General features: G+C 51.1%; 1 protein-coding gene across 2 annotated transcripts in view; it reads right to left on the bottom strand.

Annotated features, from left to right (window-relative positions):
- The window catches only part of LOC126540680 (potassium/sodium hyperpolarization-activated cyclic nucleotide-gated channel 2-like), a 48,529-nt gene that overhangs the window by 20,473 nt on the left and 14,604 nt on the right, over window positions 1-13,452 (bottom strand). The gene's annotated exons all lie outside the window — the stretch shown is intronic.

The raw sequence follows: 13,452 nt of genomic DNA, 5'->3' as shown, positions 1-13,452 counted from the left end.
TCGAACTTGTCTCAAATGCACCTAGGGATCGGGGTACTGACCATCGGGAATCCCGCAGGGTGGTAACCCAGCTCTTCGAGGATGCGTTTACCTGCTGCTGTGGTGCCCAGGCGACTGAGTTGCGCGCGTTCTTGGACTTCGGCAATCTCCTCGGTGGTGTTATGTACCCCCAGCTTCAAGAGATCCTCGGTATGGGTCCTGATGGGTAGCCCGAGAGCCCTCTTGACTATTTTGCGGATAAGAACGTTGAGCTTGTCTCGCTCCGCTATGAGCCAGTTGTGCATAGAAATCGTGTACGTGAGGTGGCAGAGTACGAAGGCATTGATCAGCCTGAGAAGATTGCTTTCCTTCATGCCTCGATGCCGGTTTGCGATTCTGCGAACGAGGCGGAAAGCGTTGTCCGTCTTTGCGATAATCTTGCGGAGAGCAGTTCCGTTTCCGCCGTTGAATTCGACTAACATGCCCAGGACCCGAATAACGTCGACCCTGGGTATCACCCCGCCCCCGCCCCCCACCCCCGTCACAAGTGCGAAGTCTGATGCTGCTTTCAGAGACTGGCTTCCAATCTTTGGGTCTGCCTCCCTTCTCTTTTCTGTAAAGTAGCAGCTTCGACTTGGCGGGGGAGCATCGAAGTCCGGTGGGGCGGAGATACTCCTCGAGCACGTCAATCGCCTCCTGCGTGGCTTCTTCGACTCTGCCCTCGCAGCCGCGGGAGCACCATATGGTGATGTCATCGGCGTAAATGGTGTGCTTGGCGTTCTCGACGCGCGCCAACCTATCGGAAAGACCAATCATACAGATGTTAAACAATGTTGGGGAGATGACGGCGCCCTGAGGAGTGCCCCGCCCTCCGAGGGGCACATCTTCGGAGCGGAAGTCTCCAATGCGAAGCTTGGCCTTCCTGTCAGTTAGAAAAGAGCTGACGTAGTTGTGGAATCTGGAACCGAGACCCAGGTCTGAAATGGTCTTGACGATGAAGGTGTGGAGCACGTTGTCGAAAGCCTTCTCGAGGTCCAGACCGAGCAGAGCATTGACGTCTCTGGAACGGCCATCCACAATCTGATGCTTGATTAGTTTCATGGCATCCTGCGTTGAGAGTCCGGTGCGGAAGCCGATCATGTTGTACGTGTAAACCTCGTTGTCTTCGAGGTACCCGTTAAGCCTGTTGAGGACGACGCGCTCCATGACCTTGCCGACGCAGGAGGTCAGAGAAATCGGCCTCAAGTTTTCGATGTTCGGGGCCTTGCCGGGCTTGGGAATGAGCACCGTGCAGGCCGTCTTCCATTCTGCAGGTACAATGCCGCTCTTCCAGGACTCGTTTATCTTGTCGGTCAGAAAGACAATCGACGTGTCGTCGAGGTTTCTCAACATTCTGTTGGTGACTCCGTCCGGACCCGGCGAAGACTTGCGGTTGAGCGCGAAGATGGCCTGTCTGACCTCGGCAATGGAGAAGTCTTCATCCAGCTCGGGGCGTGGAGGGCCTCGGTAGTCCGGGAGTTGGGTCGACGGATCTCCGTCGCGACGGACAGGCAGGTACTTCTGTATGAGTTTTGCGACGAGTTCATCGACCGTGTTAGACCTGGTGGCTTCGTGAAGGGCCCGGGCCAACGTATGCCTTTGATTTGACTTCGAGCCGCTTTCATCGAGAAGGTGCTTCAGCATACCCCAGGATTTGCCGTTGCGCATTTGTCCGTCGATGGATTCGCAGAGCTCGTCCCACTGCTGCTGGCATAGCGCCTTGCAGTGGTCTTCGATGACCTTGTTGAGCTCCGAAATCTTCTTTCGGAGTCTGCGATTGAGCCTTTGACCCTTCCATCGGCGGAGCATGGCGGTTTTGGCCTCGATCAGGTGGGCGAGTCTGCTGTCCATCCGCTCGACGTCGAGATCTGTTTCCACTTTCTTGGTGGCCGCGGAAGCGTCGTTCCGGATGCCTTCACACCATTCTTCGAGAGTGGCGGGTGCCCTGGCTCTCCCGGGTTCGTCACGAATCTTGCGAAAATGGTCCCAATCAATGAACGTGAATTCCCTGACCCTACACTGAGACACCTTGAAGTTGGTCTCGAGAATGTAGCGGTCGCTGCCGAACTCCATGGCGGTGTTCTCCCAACCAACGTCCTCGACGTTCCTCACGAAGGCGAGGTCGGGTGTCGAGTCCCGGGTGATGGAGTTGCCAATGCACGTAGGAAAATTCTTGTCAGTGACCAGAGTGAGGTCCACCTCGTTGGCGTCTTGCCACAGGTTTCGCCCCTTAGTAATGTCGTAGACGTAACCCCAGATGCCATATGGTGCGTTGAAGTCGCCGACGACGACGAAGGGTCGAGGGCCGGCCAAGTCGGTCGCCTTCTTGAGAATGGTCTTGAACTGCTGGCGCGTGTCTCTGGGATTGCTATACACATTGAGGACGAACACGCTGTTTCTGCGCTGATTCCGCTGCGGAACGTCGAGCAGGATCTCAACCATGACATATTCGATTCTACCACTCGCCAGCTTGAGGTCGTGGGTGATATGAGTTAGTCGTTTATCGATCAAGGTGCAAATCCCTCGCCCCCCGGGCGAGGGATTTATTATGGATGACCATTATCCATTATGGCTGACCTGACGGACTACCACCTAACGGGGCAGTTAGGCCTGCGCAAAGAATGGGTCCTCCTGTTGCCGCGCTGGTGGGATAATGAAGTGTAGCTTCCTTTAGTATGGCGGGAACGGTTAGCGGTTGTACGACGGAGGCGGATGAAGCCATTCGCGCCTCAATGGCGTCAATGCGATCTGCGAGAGCTCCGAGGCCCCTGTTGGGGTCCCCGAGCGCAACCTGAATTTGGTGAACGTTATCACTGAGGCAAGCGACGCTAGCGGTGACCTGTTTTAGGCCGTCTGCCAGGCCAATGAGACTTTGCTTAATCTCGCTGACTTCTGCAGACAACGCTCCCGATTCACATGTTTGTTTGAGTACTGCCCTGCGTTTGGAGGACGTCGCAGTACCGTCTACCGAAGCTGGGATTGGAGTCTCGGTGGCCGTGATTGACGCACCGTTACCCGACACATTCGAAACGAGTTTCCTGATCTCTGCCATTTCGCTAACTAGTGTCTTGATCGTGTTCTTGAGGTCGTCGTTTTCTTTGCGCAAGTGAATGACTTCCGCGTCTCTAGCTTGCTCTGTGGGCGGGTTGCTACGAGATGTCGGAGCAGCCTGGGTATTGGCGCCGGGCTTGGGTCGTACCAGATCGACCCAAAGAAGGGTAGGCTGCTTTCCGCAACGTGTGGAGGCGGGCTGAGGCCCGGATGCTGGCTGGGTTATGGAACCCGGGAGGCCCCTGGAACCGGATCTGGACCTGGATCTGGATCGCAGCAGAGATCTTGACCTCGACCTGGCCCTGGAGACGGAGCGGCTCCTGGTGCGACCGCTAGAGCGGCCACGAGACCTGGATCTCCCCCTGGGCCGGGAGCGGCTGCGATCGTATTGGCGTTCAGGCGATGCTTGCCGGCCTTGATTCGCGCTCTCCATGGGCGGCAAATGTTCGGCGTTCAGGGCGCGGGAGCGTTGCCCCCGTCTGCGCCTGACGAGATATGGCGTCTGAAACCGTCGCTTGCACTCCTTGGCGGCGGTAAGGTGGTCGCCTCCGCACAGCTTGCATTTGGGATCGCACCTACGCTGAGCGTCGGGGTTTGCTTCTCCGCATCCTCTGCAGATGGCGTCGTTGGGCGAAGGGCAGACGTCAGAGCGGTGCCCGAGTCTCCCGCAGCTGTAACACACGTCCATTTGCTTGCGAAATAAAGTGCACCTGACGATAGTGCCGCCGTAGGAGACAAAATTTGGCACCCGGTACCCCTCGAACAGGACCACCACGGTGCCGGTGTTTTTGATTCTTTTGGTGCCCAGCGCCGTGGGATTTCTCGGGTTGACGAGTTTTTTCTCGATCGCCGCGGGCCCGTCGGTAAGGGAGACGCCTCGGATGACGCCTTTGCACGTGTAGTGGGGGGCGGCCTCGTAAGCGCTCACCTCGAAACGTTGGCCGGCGACGGAGATGCCCTCGATGCCGACGTAGCGTGCAGCGTTGTCCCTGTTTGGTGTGCTGACCACCATTATGTTTTGTTGAAAGTTGGGACACATCGTGTCGGTGTCCCGCGACGTCGAATCGAGCCCGACAGCCTGCCATATGGCGTCGGCGACTGCGGTAGGTCCACACTTGCTGATACACAGGCCTCCCCTGGGCCTCCCCTGGCCCTGGGTGGTTGTGGCATTTCTCGCCGTTTTTCTTTCGACTACGCCGTGACCGTGTGCTGTGCCTAACCGTGTTAGGGTTCGCGAGGCGAGGCATCGCTCGCCCACCTCTTCTCGTCGTAGGCTTTTCCACGGACTTAGTAATGGAGTGTGAGGTGGAAGGGGAGTTTTTATCCCCCGAGGACTTCACTAAAGACTCCGGTTGGCAGCTCGTTGCCGCCAGACGTTCTTCAATGAGCAAGAGAAACGCGGCCAATGCCAGTGCGGCCGACGTTCAGCATAACACCGGTTTCAACGCTCGGCGTAGCGCCGACCGCGCGGGCATTAAAAGCAAGATCATTCGAGGGGCCAGGATGCCTCCGATGCCCAAGGAAGAGCCAAAGATTGGTGACCGAAGATTAAGTGTTCGTGCAGTGGCGGAGTTGGTTCACTTGGATAGGGAAGCTATTTGACGCATTTTAACGGACGAATTACACATGAGGAAGATTTGTGAGACGGTTGTTACAAAAGTTCTGTCCGTTGACCAAAAACAGTGCTGTAAAGAGGTGTGTGTGGACATGTTAGAACGCAGTGCAAACGAGCCAAATTTGTTGGAATCTGTTGTAACATGGTGATGAGACATGTATTTTTACCTATGACCCAGAAAGTAAGCGCCAGTCAATGCAGTGGAAGTCTCCAGGATCCCCAAGACCCAAAAAAGCACGCATGTCAAAATCAAAATTCGAGGCAATGTTAATTGTCTTCTTCGACATTAATGTAATTGTAATGATCGAGGGGGTTCCCAGTGGTTCGACTGTTAATCAACACTACTGCATTGAAGTACTAAAAAGACTTCGTGAAAAAATTAGGAAACAAAGGTCACAGTTGTGGAATGATGGGTGGCTGTTGCACCAGGACAATGCACCCGCTCACACGGCCCTATCTGTCAATCAGTTTCTGACCAGCAAAAACATTACTGTGATGGGGCATCCTCCTTATTCACCTGATTTGGCTCCATGCGACTTTGTTTTACTTCCTAAAGTTAAATCTTGCTTAAAGGGAACCCATTTTACCTCAGTTGAAGAGGTTCAGGCAAAAACGGAGAATCTCCTGAAGGGCCTTCCAAAAACCTCGTTCCAGACCGGTTACCAGCAATGGCAGCACCGAATGCAGAAGTGTGTGAATGCTGAAGGGGACTACCTTGAAGGTGATAATGTCACAGAGAACTGATTCGGTAAGTACAATAAGTTATTGGACCAGTCTCGTTTTTTTTGTGTCACACCTCGTATACCGTTTCCCCGAAATATACGCTCCATCTTTTATTGTTTCACCAGCGTGACAGACGTCCCGCGATACCGCGTGAGCTTTCTAATTGGTTAAATTTCTCGCACGCTGTATAAATAGCGTGGTGGTGGTAGTAGTAAAACGTGGTCTGGAAGCCACAACGACTTGAACAAATCACGAAACGCTCGAGGCAACACCCAAGCTCATCGACCCTCGCAGGAATGTAAAAGCTGTGGTAGTGTGTGGAAAGTCGTCCTCCATGTTACAGCAGGCAAAAAAAAAAAAAGAAACATTTATTTCGTATGACCACATTTTCAGTGCCCGAGTTCACCAGAGTCAGGGGTTGGGGTAAAGAGTTATATAAAGGGGGTCATCATGCCTCGCACGTAATGAGAAAATAACCACGAGCACCTCCTAAAGCAGCTGGCACTCGCACGGTGCGTTTCGTAGCAGGAAAGCTGCCTGGCGGAGGACGTGCAAGATGTCCTGCTTGTTCTCATCTAGGGAATAAGTTTCGCCGTGGACGAGCGCTACACGCGGTGAGTTTGTCGTGCACGTGATTGCGAGCCGCAGTGCGTATCGTTCATGGCCAGTGCCGCCAAGCGAATGCAGGTCGTCTGAGAGTGGAACCCGTCGCAGTGCGCTCGCATTGCAGAGATATCCGTGCTGACCCACATCTGCGGAGAAGGTACCAGGAGCAAGCAGCCGTTACGTTGATGGCCAAGAAAGAAATCCACTTTGCCAGATGTGCTGCACGTTGTCACAGGAAGCGGACATGGTACGTAATGTATATACAGGCAGACGTGTGACCCTTAGTTTCTGCTTTGTAGGATATATACCGTGCTAGCGATTTAGTACCAGCCATTTTGAGCAGTGCCATCGCATTGGTAGCTGTAAACTGTACTAAAATAGTAAATTGTAGTCCTACACTTTCGATAAAAAACACTGCACGCCAAGCATCGCAACATCTGCGCCATTAAAACATTACAATCTACACATGTATTAAGTAGAGTGGTTTGCTGGGCTAGCTGGTCCATAGTAAGGGTAAAATGAAGGTGAATGGACACCATTTCTCGCGTCCTTCCTTTTACTTGTGCTCGCGTTTTCTCACCTGCTGGAACCATGTTGCCCTATACATGTATATGCGTAAGTATCAACGCCGGCGTCGCGTGCAGCGGCAGCTTTCGACAAAAAAAAAAAAAAAGAAAGAAAGAAGAAAAGAGACGCCAACGACGAGCCACTCGATTGTCACATGTACGTGTAACAAGATGCCACACCTCAGACCTCGTAGGGCTCGGAGAAATAAATCTCAAAGTGCTCGGCAATGTCACAGCTGCGGCATGTGTGAAATAACTTGTAGTTTCGTACCATATAGTGAATAGCTCGGTGATGCGCTAATTCATTCGGGTGACTTACTCGATTTGGTCTCGATGCAACCGTAGTAAAACGGCAGGTGAGCTTGAGTAGACGGAACACTCACGAGTTTTCGATCGACAAATACACGAATAATAATAAAAAGAACTGGCAATACCGGCACGGATCTATATGCAATAGACATGAAGTGGAAGAACTTCCAGCGCGCAAATGTGCGTCCCAATGCACAAAAAAAAGAGAGTTTGTTTCCAGACCTTTGACCGAGCCTCTAGCGACGATGACGTGATCTGCAGCGCGTGACACGTTTGACTATCTGAGGAGGAACGGCGCGGCCCACCGCTGCAGCTTCCACCAACGTCCGTTCCGAGCGCTCAGTACGTTTGCATTTATTTATCCGCTATGACGAGACGCACTGTGTAGCTCCCTTCTGGGACCAATGCGACAGCAAATACACATTTGGCTGGCTAGCGGGTATGAAATTTAATAACGTCCTCCTTTTCTTTCGCCCTCTCTCTATCACACCGCGGCTCATCAGCACGAACGCTCTGCATCCTTACAGCTGCACTCTCTCGCGGAATTTCAACCCTCTCTGAGTGAAACAGCACTGCAGCTCCTGTCACATACAATACAGACGCGCTAAACCTGCCCTGGTATATGACGGCCACTGCAAGAAAATAACTTAAAATAAAGAAACCTTAAGTTAATATATTACATATATGCTACGTCATGAAAATGCAGCGACGTTACTGTGACTACTGGGGCAGGCAGTCTCCATCGATTTTTGACGATAGATCAGCGCAGAAATCGAAGACAGAGGGAAAGAATAAGCACGCACCACAAAGTGCTACGGCGTACCCCTGCTGAGTTCGCGCGCGCTCCCCTGAGCTCGTGGGCGGGATTAGAGCAATTGCGACAAATTTTGCTAGCGTGAATTTTCTCTATAAAGACGGCATTGACAATCAAGGGCAAGTTCTTACTTGATTCCTGTGGAATATTATTCTTCGCAGCAAGAATTAAAGCTAGATTGTAGGATTTATAGCATCCCAAAGCAAAATTAATGAGCCTTAGACGACGGTGGGGACTGCGCAACAATTTCGAACGCCTCAGGTTCTTTATAACGAGCGGCCAAAATACAACACACAGGCGTTTTGCCTTTGAAGCCGGGGGTGTGCCAAGAAGGATGAGGAGAGTGTATTTGTTTGCGTCCTTCGCCTTCGTATCTGCTATACACGGAGCTACAGGCACCTTATTTTTTATTTTAATGCATTAACAGCAGTAGTATCAAAGCAGAAAAACGTGTATGTGGGAGAAGTGTGGGAAACCGGTCACGTGGTAGAGGTAGAAGTGGATAAGAGTAATAGAAGAGCTTGTATGTATGTATGTATGTATGTATGTATGTATGTGGCGAACGTGAATATATATAAATACACAATCTGGTAAACGCGGTTTAAGTCATGGATACGGGACCTCAAAGAGGTGCGCATAATGTTGGCGCATTTCTGTCGCGTATACAGCTAAATCGCCACTGATCCTTTTTAATATGGGAAGCTCTTACGAAAAAAAAAACGGGATTTGCCTGTTTTAATTAGACATGGATAGGTTGTTAACGTCTTGTCCATATGGGAGCAGCACCTCTAAACCAGGAGGTGGCCCCGATGCAGGCAGGAAAATGTCGCGTTCACGAGGAGCTATGGCTCGTTGCAAGTCCATGGACTCATACGAGAATATACGCGAGAGGTCCGCCAGAGCCATCGAGTAACTGTACGAATGGCAGATATAAGACTGGAGGCCATAAATATGTCGGCGCTGGCATGAAGGCTGCACGCGCGCGATCCTTTCAAGTACAATCTTTTTGCGGGCGGGACCCGACCATGGAGCTTCCCTGTATGCTATACTGGCTAACGCCATTGCATCATGCGACGCAGCGCCTCCTTTGTTTACAAACATTCATTTTATCTTATCCTACGGGGATTATTTCGGGCCTGCGCACGTACGCACCGTCCTATTTGTTTATAGCGTGTGCAGATGTCGTGCTCCGGAGAGCGATGGTGACATCTGCAGGGTCGCTGTGGGCTCGAATCAGCTTTCAGGCTCAGCATGCGAAGCATATATGGACAGTGGCTTACGGAGGAGCCTTGCTTCGGAGAATCGGTGCTCGACCTCACTCACATTTCTGTTCAGCCCCGAATCAGTGTCCTCAGCTTTTAACTATTTAAGCGGAGTCAGCGAATCGCGCCATGCTGCATGATTATTACGGGAAACCTCACTGTTCCAGGGCTATACTTTCCAAGCGATCTGTTACTTAACTGAAGAGGCCAGGTCCTTGGTGATGGCACCTTTGGAAGCGACATACCAGAACCACAACTCAGAACCACGGACGGGTAGGTCTGCTTAGATGTAGGTAGTTGCGCTGCTGAATTCTGAGTTCCGTCCCATGACTTTAGTAGGCTCTAGCCGGGTGGGCTGGATGGCTATATAGACAGCTTAGTTTTATCGACGTTACCAGAGGGTGCCGTTATAACTGCAGCGCCGAGGAAACTGAAGAGATGTCCTACCGAAAACGGGGTCCCTCTTGTAGTCTCAAAGTGGGCACTTCGCCAATTATCGCCTCGTCTGCCACCAAACAAGCTTTGCCGGCAATTGCTAGACCTTTTCAAACACATCGAAAACAAAGGATTTACGAGATAAGTCTCAGCGGATACCTTCACATGTAAGTCCTTCTGGAAACGTGAAAGTTGATTCCATCGCATGTGTAGAGCAATCAAGACCCATTAAGTACAAATTAACTAAAAAAATTACCGACTATCAAAGGAGGCTACATTCGCTGTAATTTTCGAACGCTTCGGATACCGCCGCACGAGTCCCGTGCGATCAAGAGGCCAATTGGCCGGAGGCCACACCACTTTTTCGAATCCACACGCCGGCTTGGTCATTTAAAAGCGCGCGTTCCACGCTCTGTGCAGGCAACATCGAGTTTGGCAATACAGATCGTTTTACATTGTTCTGCTGGCGTTTGCGGAACGAATTACTTGATATCATTCGAAGAATAAGGCAATTTCCACACAATTGCGTACAACGTCTCGTGTTTTCGAAAGGCCACCAGACCGTCCGAAGGGAAATATTGCGCCTTAATTCTGCTTGTATTTCTTCGAGACAGTGTACTTTCATGACGTGTGGTGACAAACTATATATCCCGAAGGACCCCGCTAAATGCGGAGAAAGTGCACGTGGGTGCCGACTGCTAGGTAAGCGCGCCTGTTCCGACATCACCACCGAACACTGAACCATTTCACTACGCTGTCTTCATTCGCTTGTAAAACGGCTGACGAAAAGGCTTACATATAATCCAATTATCCCAGAGAAATTTGCTGAACCTCTATTCTGGAAAAATAACCAAGTAATTGTGCTGTGTACCGACGTTAGCAAATGGCTCCTCGTGCAGCACATTCGGCTCATCCAGGGAATGTTCCAATCACAAAGCACCACAAGACAGCACTAGAGTGGTATAGGTCAGTTACCTTATAGAAAACTTCGCTTTGCGGCGGCAGAAGTTTTACGCCGAACGATGAAAGGGCGTCAACTTGTAATCATCTTTATTTAGAAGTAAGAAAGCCGCGCATTTTGAAAAGTACCGTTAAGATGTCAAAGGGCTGCAAACATGCCCAGCTGGTTCCTGCTCATGCACCTTTCTTTTTTCTTTGCATCTCTTCATTCTCTCCGATGAAATACAAATCCGCTGTTGCACTGCAAATAAGTGCCGGCCGTCTCCGCGAAGTCAAGTCAGTCTAGCCTCTTCTCCCCGTCAGAAGTCTTCGAGGCCGTTGCTCGAAGCACGCAGTGCTGAGTTTAGGCGTCTACACGGACATGCGAAAACGCCGTGCATTCGTGATATATGTATGTACAACATCCGTTTTCCTGTTTCCGGCCTCAGCATTCTCAACGTACTTGCGGCGGCTTTGTCTCCCACCGTTTCGGCAATGCTCCCATTGTCCTTTTTCCTCTTGCACATCGACATCATTTTGTGACACTCCTCGGTGCCATGGATGAACTTGCACAACGAGCTCCTCGGCGCAACGACAACGCGTTGCGGGCGAGGTCACATCCTCGTGCTCGCCGGCAGCCAGTACTGCTTGCCCGTGCGCCTCGCCGTCTCAACGCGTCTTGTTCAGCCAGCAAAGCCCTTTATTCTTTAAGACTCGACAAATTGAGGCACGTAAACATCACTGCAGGCTACGCCATTTAATTCTATAGTGCGTAATAATGAAGGCGTACAAGACGTCTGCACCTTCCATAGAAAGCACCCGATACGACGTGCTCAGAAGAAAAGGAAGCGATACGTTTAACGTAGTTGCTTAGTTTGAGAGACGACGCTCGTGCACGAGGCAGCCACGCGGACACGCGTGGGGCAGCTGTCGAATTACGACTTCTTCAATTGCTTTGCAAGGTGCCACACGGGGTGCAACACGTTGCTTACTGTTTTATAGCAGGCACTAAAGACAGCGTTGTGCGTATAATATATGCCAGGAGACTTGTACTGGCCTCTTTTTATAAGAGCACGTACGCTTGCGAAACTTTGTCGATTCGCGCAGTCGTATGCGTCATCGTGGGCCAGTCCCCAGATTACCTGGCTCAGACACAGAGTGACGAAATTAAATATACGCGTGTATGTGTGTATAACCGTCTGCTGAGTCTCAGATAGCGCAGGTCGCTTGCTCGCTCTCTGACGGCGACTTATCTGGGCTTCCCATGCCAACAACTGATAGAAATCCCGCGCACAGGCGGGCAATGTTCACATCAGGCGCGCATGCTTCAGATTTCTATAACGTTACACTGCTCAGTTCTGTCTGCTGATAATAAATGCGTCGAATGCTTCTTTCCGTGTGCAGTTCCGTAAGAACTAAATAAGAGCGTAATGAAGAGCATAATGAAGAGCCCACATGGCCCTGTGACAACATTCAGGCGAGAAAGTTTGTTCTTCCTCTAAGCAACAGCGGCCATACTTTCCTTGGGGGGGGGGGATGGAATCTGTAGGATGTTGCTGCTCACGCGATACGTCACGCCTTCGCCTCCCCAGCAGAAAGATGTAAAGCGTTGTAACATTGTCTGGGACCTTGCAGTCGGGAGGGAAAGAAAGCGTGCATAATAACCAGCGAATTACTAAGGATCGAGTGTTCCTATCGAAACGCTGCGGCCAAAATTACAAAGCTTCCACCACTTTCATTACTGAAGGCCTCCGTATTCAGGACCTCCTTGGCCTGTTCTCGATGTGGGATGTTATGGTGAGTTCATCTATCTTTTGGTGGTGAGTCTATATACTATCAGACAAATAGTTTGCTAAATAAGAAGCTTCGAATGAATTATGACGTTTAACCTCCGTAAGCAACTCATCCACTGCTAGATGCACCGTGGTGGAGGTCTTGCACTATCCCATTCGGGGCTCTTCAACGTACACGCAATGCGCGTAAGACGAGTGCCTTCACATTACGCCTCCATAATTCGAATGCGGCTGCCCCAGGTTGGATTCGAACCCGCCACACGGTTCTCACCAGCAGAACGCCATAATTACTTGGCCATCGCAGCACCTGGGCTAATTAAGCCCTAGCACGTTCATCTAAACCTCGCGGTTATCGACAGCAACGCCAAATTAATTCGCGTAGCCCTGCACGTGCGCACAGAGCAGGCCCAGCATGAGCTTATGCGCTACGTGCTCTTCTGAAAGTGACGATGAACATTTACCTACCTCCTGCCCAGACAGGGGTACATTCATGCATCACAGGCAGCTTTGACACTCTGCCACAAAGATGGCGTCGTGTGCTGCAGAATGAAGGTGGCTACAACAAGAAAGCGCGTGGCAAAGCGCTTGCTCGTGGCAAAGAGCTCGCGCGTTGTGTAGCTCATACTTTGTGCCATAGTAGGTTGCTGCAAATTCACAGCGCAGAAGCTAAACAACGACAGCACGAACATAAACAACAAGCCAAGTGGGGAGTTCCGACTGAACATCATTTCTTCAACTAGACCGGCCCCGCAACATGTACAGTGCTCAGCGATTGAAACGCGATGCTCAGACAGCATGGCGGCCGGCGCTTTTTGCGCTACCGGTGATCGCTTGGTGATCGCTGAGGAGGCCGAATGCAGCTACGACGCATCAAAAATATTCTCGCTTTCATGTGACACAAAAATGCATCGTTTCAGTGTCACCAGCGCCCACCGGTGGCGCAAGAAAGTACAGGCTGCCATGTTGTCCGACTATGGCGTTTCAGTCGTTGACCAATGTATATTATTGCTTCCGAAAAAAAATGAAAAGCAGTGTTACTGAAAAGGGCGAAAGACAGAAAATGGTGCTGATGCATGCAGAAATCAAGGCGAATTACGGCGCGGTGCCTTGTAAGCGAGGCCTCAAATTTGTTGTAAAAGTTGTGTTTCATAGATTTCTGTAATCGAAAGCGTCGTTACGTACGAAATTGTCAGTAATGGGGTCTTCGGCGTATTGCGGTGCTATTAGTACTTATGGTATACAATACACACTCGTCGCAGTATACAAGCTGATGGGTCCCAACGTTTGGCTGACCAACGGCGATCGTACTGAATGTTCGCTC

This window comes from Dermacentor andersoni, chromosome 2, assembly GCF_023375885.2.
Source record: "Dermacentor andersoni chromosome 2, qqDerAnde1_hic_scaffold, whole genome shotgun sequence".
Taxonomy (NCBI): Eukaryota; Metazoa; Arthropoda; class Arachnida; order Ixodida; family Ixodidae; genus Dermacentor; species Dermacentor andersoni.
The sequence above is the reverse complement of the archived record's forward strand: the minus strand, read 5'-3'. Positions and strand labels throughout refer to the sequence as shown.